Here is a 13,865-nt window from a genome sequence, read left to right on the forward strand (position 1 = left end):
ACCGCAAAGGGTAAACTCGAGCGGACAAGGGCGTCTGAGTGGAGACAGTTATGTCGAGAGAGCGTGTCCGAAGACGTCTACTTGTCGCTCTTAGAAAAGTCTAAGATTACTTTCTTCCATACTTTAAGTAAACTTCTAAGCTCCATCAAAGCTTTCATATGTTAAAAATACAAGCGTTTTAGAAATGCAGAGAAGAAATTTCTTCAAATCGTTTATGTAAATTTTCGAGGAATACAGTTATCACGTAATCTAAACTTCAACTTAAATATATTATACGTATTAAAATTGAGTGTGTACGTCGCACCGGAACGCGGAGGGAACCTCAAACAATGGAGCTTAACGCCCGTGCGGTATTGTCTAGTCTAGACCATATTTAAGGGCTGTCAATTAGGGATAATATTTTCAATGTATTCAGAACTGCTTTTTGTTTAAGATCCCATATCACAGAAGTAACTCCTAGTAAAGGTTTGTAGCTAAGTCCTTGATAAACTGTACTTAGTTATACAGTACTTTTTTTCCACAAATTAGGTTAAAATGTAAAAGTGATTTCAGCAAAAATGCGGTAGAGTCCAAAACTGAGTGCTTAAGATAATTAGCATAGAATACAAGACTTCAGATGATCTTTACAAAGAAAAATAAGCTTAGATATAAGGTGTGACAGATAGCATATGGTGCCTTTGTCTTACAAACTAATGACATAAATGTTTTCGCGCGAGTAGCATTTACAAGTTTAGGGAGCCTTCTCAGAATGCGGGGATGGCATTGGTGACCTTAGGCTGCTATAGATAGATAGTTAAAAATACATATCTTTTATTATAAAACTGACAACCCTAGATTAATATTCATCTGTCATCAGACGCGTACAAAAACGTTGAAGCATTGTGCGTCATATAGCGCTCTACCAAACAACTAACATGAGCTGCATTAGCGCAGCTCAATTGTAACGTAAGTTTACGCGATGCGTTCAGAAAGCGCATTGTCGACAACTGCTACTTCCATAACATCCGATTTTAAGTTATGTATTTCAGAACGACCTAATACAAAAAAAGGAATATGTGTTACAAATGACATATCATGCCATGCCATGAGTAACTGTTAACAAAATATGAAATTGTAAAAATAAAACTATCTTGCAAATATTTCTACCAGTAAATTAAAATACAAAAATTTAACACATGAACGTTTACTCTTTCTAACCGTGGGTTTCTAAAACCGAAATCTCCGTTTAAAACATATTATCTCTCTTTTGTAAAAGATAATGACAAGGATGACAACATGTTTTATACCGAAATTTTGGTCTCAGAACCCAACGGTTAGTTTATGAAATAAAACATCTACAAGAAATGTTTAATGACACAAACTTTAATTCACAATTATAATCATTAGATTTAACTATAAAATTTTAACTAGGTCACCATTCTCTATTCTTTCACTTCAGCATACAAATTGCTTGTTTAATTCATCGTTTAACAGTTAGCAACAAACTCTGCAGCGCTAACCGTCAAAATCCAACGGGCCAGTGAAATGGTAATTTCATTTTTAATTATAACTGTCACCCGCAACTCTGTCCGCGCGCAATTAAAAAAAAACATAAGAAGCCATAGCCTATGTGTTCTTCCAGACTACGATCTACATCTATGCCAAATTTTATCGAGATCCGTCGAACCGTTCTGGGAGATACCTTCAAAAAAACATCATCCATCCATCCAAACATTTTCATCTATATTTATAAAAGAAAGTCGTGTTAGTTACACTATTTATAACTCAAGAACGGCTGAATCGATTTGACTGAAAATTGGTGGGCAGGTAGCTTAGAACCAGGAAACGGACATAGGATAATTTTTACCCCGTTTTCTATTTTTTATTCCGCGCGGACGGAGTCGCGGGTAAAAGCTAGTTTATAATGTTAGTAAGATTAATAAACAATTTCCACTGCAGACCGTAGCAGGTTAATGAACTAAATAATAATTTAATTTAATTTAAATAAATAATAAGCTTAACCCCTTACCCTGTGGTACTAAAGCACTGGAAGTAACCTCGCTACTAATCATTTAAATATTACAAAATTGGTTTGCACGACCTCTAACTGCTAATCTAACGATTTAAACGAGTAGAAAATGTGCCACTAAAATTTTTACCTATTTTTCTCACACAAAACTTTAAGTTTTACCTAACTAACTCATTAGTGAATTCCTAGAGGTAACAAAAGAAATCGTTCGCTTAATCTTAATGGCCAAGAATAAACATGCGTAATATTAAATTTATTAAAAAAATGTTACAAAAATTATTCCGGGTCACGATATAAATCCTTACAATCTTACTACAGTGAAACTTGGTTAAGTGGGACCTGGATAAGTGAGAAAACTCCATAACTGGAACTCATGCTGAGGTCCCAACACTTTGGCACTGAATTACCTCTGTTAGTGGGACGAGGTAAACCTCTATATCTGGGATTTGTTCTTTCGATTTATCATCATAGTTACCTCTATAACTGAGACAGTGAGTAAATTTTATATGCATAAACCTCTGTAACTGAGATAACATTGTTTGTTTACTCATTCTTATTCTACCCACAAATTCCACACGTAATTCCAAGTACGTAAGTACAAATTTTGAGCTTCAATTACCTTCAGTTTTAGTTTCCCTTTACTATCATACAGATGTTTATTTGAAAAATGTCAAACTGAAATAACTGAAATAAACTGAAATAACCTGTATTCTCACCTCTATTAATGGAACCCTCTGTAAATGAGACAGATATTTATTTATACCTGTATATCTGAGACACTGGGTAAGTGGAATACCTCTATAAGTGAAACGACATTGCAGGTCCCTTGATGTCTCACTTAACCAGGTTTCACTGTATTAGATCTTGCAATTTATATATTAGATCTCAATTTTAAAGCTAAACCAGCTCGTGCCAATCAATCACATAATTAAATCGAATTAATATGTTCGAGGGGGAAAATGTTGATGGTCTTAAATTGTTTGTTGGGGAGCGAGAATGCACTTATGGTCTGAACACATATAAATATACAAATATAGGCAAGCAAATTACATTAAACATTACACAGATAAATCTAATTGTTAAGCCCAAAGTATTTAAAAGCTGTAATATGTTGTATTAATACATTGCAATTATGTATGTACGTGGAAACATTGCAATTTGCTTAGTATGCGAGAAATGTATAAATGTAGAATCTCAATAATCTATTTAATATTCGATCAGTTTGTAATCCTGCCAGTATAACATCAAATAAATTACATCGAATAAGATACAACCTGACAGACGGAAAAATATATTAGCACTCATCGTGAATTATAGTCGATCATTACCAAGTTCAAATAAATGTTTCCTGCTTTATATTATTATTATAATCTTCCATCAACATCCACCTTACCGTGGATTTACTACGGAAATATAAAATTCTATCAAAGAAAACACGTCCACAGTACTGTTACCACACGATCAGGAAATCCGGGACTCATTCGAAACGCGATGCCACCGACTTTAAAAATAAAAACGTAAACATCAAAACAATGTAGTACGATGTAGTTTTATAAATAGCTTAGGCAGAGGATATAAAATTAAACTATAAAAAAACACTATCATAAACACACAATTTGACCACAATCACTTTAAAGACTTCTTTTTTTTCAGTTTAAAACAAAGACATTTACAATGCTGTCTAGTTTGACACTTGTGACAGATAGCAGTATTGACGATTAAGTATATGCGATTATAAGTTAGTTTAAACTAGCCTTCGCCCGCAAATCATCAATAAAAAAACTCATTAAGTAGCCTATGTGTTCTTCCAGACTATGTTCTACATCTGTGCCAAATTTCATCAAGATTCATTTTGTCGTTCCGAAGATACCTTCAAACAAACAATCATCCATCTAAACATTCGCATTTATAATATTAGTAAGAAGTAAGATTAATTGAAGGAAAGTGCTCGTAATGTCCGCTCTATTAGTAGTAGTATTATATTTCAATATCTTTGGTTGATAAGATTTTTTAAAAGCTCCCTTAAGTATCAATATACTATTTGCTTTTATCTTTTACAGGAATTCCCGCCACAAAAATGGCGAACCTAATCCCAACAGTGGCATCGTACTAGGCCAGCAGCGATCCATACAGAGGCGGCAACTAAAAATAAAGGCCCACATATCGGTATCGATTCCAGGAACAATAGCCCTGAGGACGATACCCCGCGTACGGACGAGCTTTCAGCTAATTGCTGGCCTCGACTATTGTACAATGATACTGTTTTTGTATCATATTTTACTTTACAAACATTATAAATGCTATATTTCGGATAAATGGATGCTTGTTTGAATAATGGTATCTCCAAAATGATGACATTTGGTATGACAATTGACAATGTCAGGAGAAACGCATAGGCAACTATTTTTTTTTAATTCCGCGCGGTCAAAGTCGCGGCTGACAGCTAGCAGCCCTATTATGATGACAATAAATATGTAAGAGGAACAAAACGAGTCATTACATTTTAATTATATTTGTAAAGTATCATTGAACGTAGAGCTCTCTTAAATTAGTCATAATTACATTACCTTTTCACTATTCTTTCTCCCAACTAAAAGCACCCCATCGTAAAGAATCAAGAATCACGTACGTTCCCACAATATTGTGCTTACTCTATCTACTTACAATAAATCAATACAGCTAAATAATCCTAAACAATTAATGTCACGAGGTTAACCACATTAATGCGGATTTCCAATGTTATCATACTAATATTATAAATGCGAATGTTTAGATGGATGGATGGATGGATGTTTGTTTGAAGGTATCTCCGGAACGGCTGAACGGATTTTGATGAAATTTGGTAGATGTAGAAAATAGTCTGGAAGAACACATAGGCTACTTATTATGTTTTTTTTAATGCCGCGCGGACGGAGTCGCGGGCGACAGCTAGTCAACAATTAAGTAACAAAATATAAAAAATCCCCTTTCACTCAAAACAACGACTACTTCCTGTTCCAGGCTAAAGTTTGAATTTTCTTATGACATTTCGGAAAACCAACAACATAAAAACTATTTTAACCAGTGACATTTTTACAAGAGTTAACAATTAATAATTTTATCACCTCGTTCTGCGAATAGGTATCACTTGGTACATTTAGTTTGCAAACAGTAATGTTCTAGCTCGACCAACATATTGACCAACCACTTTTACGTCTACAATTATTCGTTGTCACTACAAATCTACCATTATTATATGATTTTTGTAAGAAGTTTTTATGCAATTTAATTTTCTAACTGTACACATCTTGTTAGTAGTTATTTTTTTTATTTCATAAGGTCGCCACCTTAACGTGCAAGTGGCCACCTAAATTCGAAGAAATAGTTAAGCGACCGCTACCCATGGACATCCACAATTGCAGATGCATTACCTACCTATATACGACGGAGGACGTTACATAAAGTAACTATGGGCTAAGCTTCAGTATTGTACACTTTCATTTATTAACAAAAAGTTCTACGACATTAAAGTGACGTAACAATGTAAAGGCATCGGGATAGCGCTTGTCACTCAGTATTCAGTTCACAAGCACTGCTCAAATCTCCAATCGCAGACATTGAGATGAGCACATCAGACATCCGCAATGATTTACCAACACGTACTTACGATTTTATAACGGGGGCTATACTAATTGGATTGGATATTGTTTTTTTTTGTAAAAAACGTATGCAGTGTTGTGCTTATATCGATGATTTTCCGGAGTGATATGCATAATAAATGTATCGATATTTTTGGAAGACACGATGTGCGGAAAAAATAAGAGGAAAACAATAAAGAAAGTATTGAAACCGCACTTTTCATCGATATATTCCGACGAAGTTTGCAAAATGCGCAAGTACTGTTACCGCGATCTATTCAGCGGACAGTTAAGTAAGATTTGCACGAAGAAACAAACAATATCAAACATAATTCAATTAATACCATCACTTGTTTCAGATATAAATACAAATAAATAAATAAAGTTATTCTCTAGCGAAATAAAAACATTTTCATCGAACAACATCGAGTAAACTGGTACGATCTAACTTAGTTGTCTAGTTGTTAGTTACAGAGCGCACGGCAATAGACTGTCGCAATCTCAAACTTTCAGAGGCATCTATAGGAAATTGCTCACAACTTCCACGTCTAATACATTTATATGAAACTGTTAGGACGTGCTACACACGTAAGATTTAACTAAACAGTCCGACTGTTCAGTTTATACTATGCAGTGGAACCTGAAGGTGTGTTGCGGGCTTTAGGACGTGCTCGCAATGAGGATAGAGTGGTTATTTAACAGTAAGTTTCTACTGCCGTAGTACCTATACAAAATAATTTATATCTATTTTTTTATAACATTGACTATAAAATTATATACAAGTATTTCAGCAGTGGAAACTTAATTAATTCATGTAAACAGAATAAACACTATAATATTTTTCTATATTACCAATATATGTATTAAAAAGCTTATTATTAAATTAATTGCATTTTTTAATAGTGTTAAAAGAACTGTTAAAAATTAATTCAGTTATACATGAATCCGTTAAGTTCTGTGTAAGTGAAAAAAGTGATTTATGATTGATTGATTTTCAATACCATTCGTTCAACGTCGATTCGCATCAGTGCAAACGCACCCTTACTTATGTATGTTAATAAATTACATCTATCGTGTCTTGTTGTATGTATATTTGTAAAAAATCTCTTTGGTACATCTTACTAATATTATAAATTAGCTTTTACCCGCGACTCCGTCCGCGCGGAATAAAAAAAGTGCACACGAGATAAAAAAAAGTTCCTATGTCCGTCTCCTAGTTCTAAGCTACCTCCCCATCAATTTTCAGCTAAATCAGTTCGACCGATCTTGAGTTATAAATAGTGTAACTAACACGACTTTCTTTTATATGTATAAGATTAGAAATTTTATATGGATGGATGGATGTTTGTTAAAAGTATCTCCGGATCAACGGATCTTGTTAAAATTCGGCACAGATGTTAAACATAGCCTGGAAGAACACGCAGGCTACGCTACGCTTTCTTTAATTCCGTGCGGATAGTCACAGGCAACAGCTATTTTATTAGAAGATCTTTTGCAAAAGAGAACAGAAATTATAAATTGCTATATCAACTCAGGCATACTTAATCAGTATTCCTTGCATTAAATCCGCCCACAAAGTTATTTGAATAGCATTTTGGAAGCGGAATGATAGTCGGCGAAAAAAATACATCCAGTATGTAAATCCGTGGCAATTCTAAGGGCTCGTACAGACGGACTTCCGCATTGAATATGCATGCGACTAATATACCGTCTCAAATGGTGGCCGCAATTCCGCTTTAAGTTACATTTGTAATTGTCGTGTCTTGTAGATACGGTTCTTATAAATTTTTAAAAGAAAACGTCTTTAGTCAATCTTTTCATACAAACTAGCATAGAACTATGTTTATTCTTATAATGTTTTTGTTAATCCTTTAAAAATAAATTGATGATTTTACTCGACAAAAAAGTAGTACAAAAATTAAACTAAATAATGAAAACTTTTTAATTTACTTGTGTGAAAAGTATTACCATTACTGTGTTCGTACAGTCCTTCGAGACAGAAATTATTAAATATCCGACTCGAAGGACCAGACAAAACTTACTCATTTCATTAGCATGTGTCCTTCCATACATGCATCAAATATATAATTTAGAGCAACCAAAACCGTAAGGTTAATCTTTATTTCAAGCAGGTAACAACACTACTTAACAACCACATCACTAACAAAACGTCACATCATACTTGCTGATTGAATTAATTAATTGTAGTACAATAAACACCGGAACCGCGTCACTGACACCTGACCACCCGGTATGCAAACAATGCAAGTACAAGTAATTATTATTTTCCGTTCGATTAAAAGATTTCAAGAACGCCGAGTACTACTTTTTTATTAAACGCCTACAGATGACTACACTAACTGGACTGAACTGAATGCAATAAAAAGGGAACTCTACCTTTTACCCTCCAACTCAAGGATAACTAGAAAAGAAGAAAAGAAAGAATAGAAAGGCAAGTGTGAGAGACAGACATGAACTACAAATCATTTTTTACCTCACAAGCATTAGATCTTTAAGAGATCAATCTTCTAACAAATAAACAATAACACCATTATATATACTTTAAAAAAGTACGTCATTACGTTAATATCAACTGAAATATTAAAGTGCATTTACGCGCGAACATTCGTAGCAACAATCGTGTAAAACCACGCGCCCTAGTCTAGTCAAATTTGCGGGCGGCGCGCATTTATTGATTGGCATAACGCAGGATCGGCACAGACGCCGCCATGTCAACGAACCCTCAATCATTCATTGGAAGCCTTAAAATTAAATGGTAGTCGGAGACCGTCTGGCCCCTTCGCCTTCGCTCCTTTACTCCTGCATTCAGAAAATAGAAGACATAAGATATAAAAGTCGTATCTTTATTACATTTCGATAGACGTAAAATTTACTTAGAAACTACTATATTTGCACGATTGTTTTCTTTCATATTTTAGATATACATTCATATACATTAGTTAGCTTAATATATAAAATCGAAATAAAAAAAATATTTTTCGTGTACGCGATTTACTTGCTTTACCTATAACGAAGAAAAAAAATTGCCTGTCTGTTTGTATGTCTGTCCGCAAGCGGCGTTTGTTCCGGGTAGTCACCGAAACGTCTGGGCCGATTTTGACAGGACCTTCACTGGATGATGGCTGATGTATGCGGGAATATTTTAGTCTACTTTTTCTTTTTAATATTGCGCCGACGAAGTCGCGGGCTGCCGCTAGTCTTAAAATTACTTTTTACAAACCCTACGTCAATAATGTAATAGGCAGCGTTCACTGCATTGTCCCTTCGTTCGTGACACGCGGGAGGGTGTAATCGAACTTGCCCCTACCCGTTTGTGCATTTGCTTAATCATTAAGTTAATGCTATCCCACCCTATCGCGTAGAATTTATGAATAAAATAATAGACAATCGTCCTGCAGGAGACCAGTACACCGTCTATAGTAACATCTCTATTATTTCAAAGATAATGATAGGGACAACAATATGGTTTTGTATAAAAATTACGACAGTGGATCCACCTACCCGAGATTATAAAAAAGTCGTCAAGGTCACCTTGGAACACTTACATTGACGACATAGAATAAAAACACAATGAAAACTAAAAATAGAAACGTAGTCTAGATTTTAAAACAATACCTCGGGAAAAAACTAACAATAAATAAACAGAAAGCCACTCGTAGCCGAGTCACGAGACTCGTACAGCAATCTGACAACGACTTGATCACATATTCTAGCTTTTTTATTCAGGTCATTCATTACAGGGCTACGCCTACGACGATGAGTCAACGCGGATGCAAGTCACAAGGAACGGTACTAATTCGAATATCATTAAATCCCCAAACGGGTAAAACTAAACGTGCATACATAAATTAACATATTTTGAACAGTATCTTAGTAAAAAAAACTATGAATGAATACTAATTCAAATTAATAATTGAATAGGCTTTTGTCGTCATCATCAGCTCACTATACGTCCGCACTGAGGTGCTCGGAGCCTACCCTAAGTTTAGGAGTGACTAGGCCATAGTCAACCACGCTAGCTCCGTGCGGGTTAGTTGATTTCACACATCTTTGAAATTCTTCCTTCACCGTAGGAACGCCGGATAAATTTACATATGTAAATTAAAAATCGATAATACATTGTTACATGGCGGGATTCGAACCCAGAACCTGTAGATTGCAAGACAAGTTCTTAATCCCTGAGCCACCGGCGCTCTAACCACCGCTGAGGCTTTAATGCACGCAGCACTTATCATTAAACTTTACCTAATCCATAAAATATTAATTGAATATAATGATAAACTAGTTTATGATCTACTAGGAGTCGCTCTAGATATCGTCCGTGCAGAATAAAAAAATCCTATAATATGCCCGCATGCATTAATGGGCCTAGCACGAAAATTTGTGACAATCGCCATCGTGCAGCATCCCTGTCGGGCGTAAATACATCAAGAATCTCATACTAATTTTGACATAATTGAGGATGACGATACGAAGGCGATTATCACAAATATTCACTCTGGGCCCACAGATATCTTCCCGTCAAAGTCCCGTAAAAATAAGTGCAGCCGTTCCGGAGATAACCCGGAACAAACGTTGCGGACAGATATACGAAGTCAAAAATTAAATATAGTCATCGCACACATTATCCAGCTATGAAGCTCACATTCATAAATATGAATTTCGGCACACGACTATCCTAGTATATCGAATAGCACTTTTTACACTGGTATGGTGTGCTTTAGACATCTCTAAGGAAAAAAATCAAACAAAATGTCTTTTTAAGTATAGGAAAGGTGTACTTTTATATTCTCGCCATAACTGGAAGTACTGTCCTAATCTACTAGAACATTAGGTGCCTTTCAACTTATTTCACAAGGCACGGAAGACTATAAATGTGGGCCAAGCGTGATTATTTACTTTGTGACTATCGTATTGCCATAAAAATTTGTATTATTGGAACGAAGTTCCTTATCGCGCGTTGTGAAAGGGAGCTAGACGGAAAAAATTCTTACGAAAAGTTGTCACGACACTTTTTGCTACAGTATGTTAACGACGAATGAGCGCTACTTCACCATGGCAACGACGTGACAATATATAACGAAAATTCATAGAAATAAAATGTACTTCTTGTGAAGACTTAAGTTTTTTATTCATAGAATAAACATTGGTTCCTTCACTAATTAATTGAAAGGAACTTCGTTCCATCCGGGTGTCCCTTGACACCACTCAAGTTTTTTATTTGTGTAGCGCTCCCTATCAGGCGTAAAGTACACCACAAATCTCTTACTAATTTTGACATAATTATAAATGACGATGCAAAGACGATTATCACAAATATCGTGTTCCGCCCTATGTGTATACTAAAATGAGGGTTTGGACTGTGCGCTCATCTAACTGTAAACAAAAGACTTCGAAAGGGCATTGTATAAGATATGAAGTATAAATACTAAGTGACAGTGTAAAGAGGCCAAGCGGAGTTTATATGAAGCTTGAAGTGACGGCCTAAGGGAACTGCCGAGTCTGGCCCAGATAGTGTTTAAACTACGTTCTGGATGACCGACTTTCTTGGGGTATTCATTTTTAACCATTCGTTTAGCGAAAACAAGTCAAAGGTTACAAACAAAAAAAATTATTTTCTTTGCATATTAATGGACGAAATTTTAGAAGGCGAGAGAACTTTATAGTGTCTGAAAAGCTGATGAACAGCGTTTGTGGATTTTCTTCAAAATGCAATATACAAATCTATACTAAGCGACTTTTAATTTAACCATAACGTATCTCTGAGTACGCCAACCATTTATTGCTAACAAAGACAACAATTTACAGTAATCCAACAAGCGAAGCATAACCAACATATCTAATGTTACACGAGCGCAGGATGAGAATTGGGTAAAGGAAATATTTATACATGCGGTATCAAGCAATGTTTACACAACGTGTGTACAATGTGTAAAGTATGTACAAATTGGGCGATGCGGACATGTAATCCTAATTACATTTATGTAGAGATAGGCTGTTATAAACTTACGACATGTAATTTAATAAAATTAATTGTAAAATAATATAAAATGCTTTTATTATCACACTAGCAGTTGCACGCGATTTCTTCCTCGTGGAATTTAAATTAAAAAATCGAATAATGAATATAGCCTACGATCACCTGGAGATAGTTTAGCTTCCCAACAGTGAATCAATTTTTCAAATTGGTTCAGTAGTGCCGGAGCCTATTCAATGCAAACAAACAATCAAATCTTTATCTTAATCCTCTTTATACTATCTATCTATCTATCTATATATATAAAAGAAAGTTGTGTTAGTTACACCATTTATAACTCAAGAACGGCTGAATCGATTTGACTGAAAATTGGTGGGCAGGTAGCTTAGAACCAGGAATAGGATATAGGATAATTTTTACCCCGTTTTCTTTTTTTTTTATCTGCGCGGACGGAGTCGCGGGAAAAAGCTAGTTAAATATAGATATCAAATGATTACGATCCTTCCTACGCTTAGATATGCAATAGATACCTACAAAAGGTAATTCTAAAACAAAGACTTTTAATACGTAATGCTGCAAAACAATAATGTCCAATTAAGAACTTAAGTTAACACTTAAGAACTAATGAACATCTCTAAGCACTTTCCCGGAATTTAACTGGCGACAATCAAAATGTTTGAGACTCGACTCACATGAGTCGTGCCAACGGAAACCGCCAATTAAGATGTACTTATCCAATTGTGTCTTTGTTAAATAAAAAAAAAACACGTGATAGTGAAACTTAGTAACAATAAGAGTGCATTCAAACTGAAAAGAGGGTTTTTGACGCTATCGGTTTAATAAGGTGACTTGAGATGTAACTTAATTTCAAATATTCATAAGTGTAATTCTAAATTTCACAATGCTAAGCACAAGGCAGCGTGGCCGAGCGGTCTAAGGCGCTGGTTTTAGGCACCAGTCCGAAAGGGCGTGGGTTCGAATCCCACCGCTGTCAAATATTTTTTACGTTTTTCTAGTTTAGGAAATTTATTTGAGAACAGAATAAGTACGAACGAATTACATAAATACGTAACTCCACTAGATAGAGCACATACGTAAATAGGACCTTATCTTTAGAAATGTATTACAAAGTTATTACACAATGAACCTGAAAATTTTAATTTTTATTTAAAATAGGCTAGAAAAAGTTAACCGTTATTGTACCTATAAAATGTTATATCATTTAACATCCAAAATGTATCATAATATGATCTATATTAGCAAAACAAAAAAAACCTTATCACTTCATGACGATAACAGCAAACAATTTTTTACATACATTTTACATCGCACCATAACCGTGTCAAAACTAATCTCAACCACTCCAACTTCCTAACGAACTGACTAACAAACTAATGAAGTTATGAAAAAAAAACCGCAGCTGGCAAGCGGCGCAAGCTGTTGAATTTGAAAATTTAATTAAGACGAGCTTTCATGCTTTATTCACGTAAAAGCTCACCTGTTCACTTAGCTAAGCGAATGCGTCATGCACAACACTAAACCTTATATAAATATAAAGGAAAAAGGTTGAGTTTACACTACAAAGTTACACCAGTGACTGTGCTTTTAACTTTAGAGTGTAAAATAGACTAATTATACAAAATCGTAGATAACGGGGGAAAAGATAAAAGCAACTAATATATAGACAGGCAGAAATATAGAAATTACAACAATTCACATAAAAATTGTATATGTTAGTACTATGAGAGGAGGGTCATCCTTTTTTAGCCGACTTCAAAAAGAAGGAGGTTATCAATTCGACTGAATTTTTTTTTTGTGTGTTACCGCGAATCTCCGCCCCAGGTGGTCCGATTTTGATAAAAATTATTTTAGACGAAAGGAAGTGCTTGCAGGTGGGTCCCATTTTTTTTTTAAATAACTAGAAGACTAGTAGATTTTTACATTCATATATGAACTCTATTTGGAGTTATAACCAGTAGGATATAGATTACGACCAGCGATCTTTGTACATAAGAAAGATAACTACATTACTAAATATCTAGTATATGTTACATACATACATGTATACAAACATACAAACATGCATACTGATAGTCGATAAGTACAGTCTAGTTTAGTGTAATATGCACTACCGAACTATTGCTGAAATTGAAAACTGAAACAGCAGTATGTTTTTGTATATCGGTGTTTGAGCAGTGGAAATACTCGGTGTATAAAGTATCGTTGCATCGAAGGTCATAAT

General features: G+C 34.8%; 1 protein-coding gene and 1 non-coding gene across 2 annotated transcripts in view; one reads left to right on the forward strand and one right to left on the reverse strand.

Moving 5' to 3' along the window:
* LOC106707304 (ankyrin repeat domain-containing protein 50) overlaps positions 1-13,865 on the reverse strand; it is a 49,973-nt gene that overhangs the window by 31,855 nt on the left and 4,253 nt on the right. The gene's annotated exons all lie outside the window — the stretch shown is intronic.
* Positions 12,538-12,617, forward strand: Trnal-uag. The gene has a single exon. It is a non-coding gene; the product is annotated as a tRNA-Leu (tRNA).

The sequence above is a fragment of the Papilio machaon genome, chromosome 19 (genome assembly GCF_912999745.1).
Source record: "Papilio machaon chromosome 19, ilPapMach1.1, whole genome shotgun sequence".
Classification (NCBI taxonomy): domain Eukaryota; kingdom Metazoa; phylum Arthropoda; class Insecta; order Lepidoptera; family Papilionidae; genus Papilio; species Papilio machaon.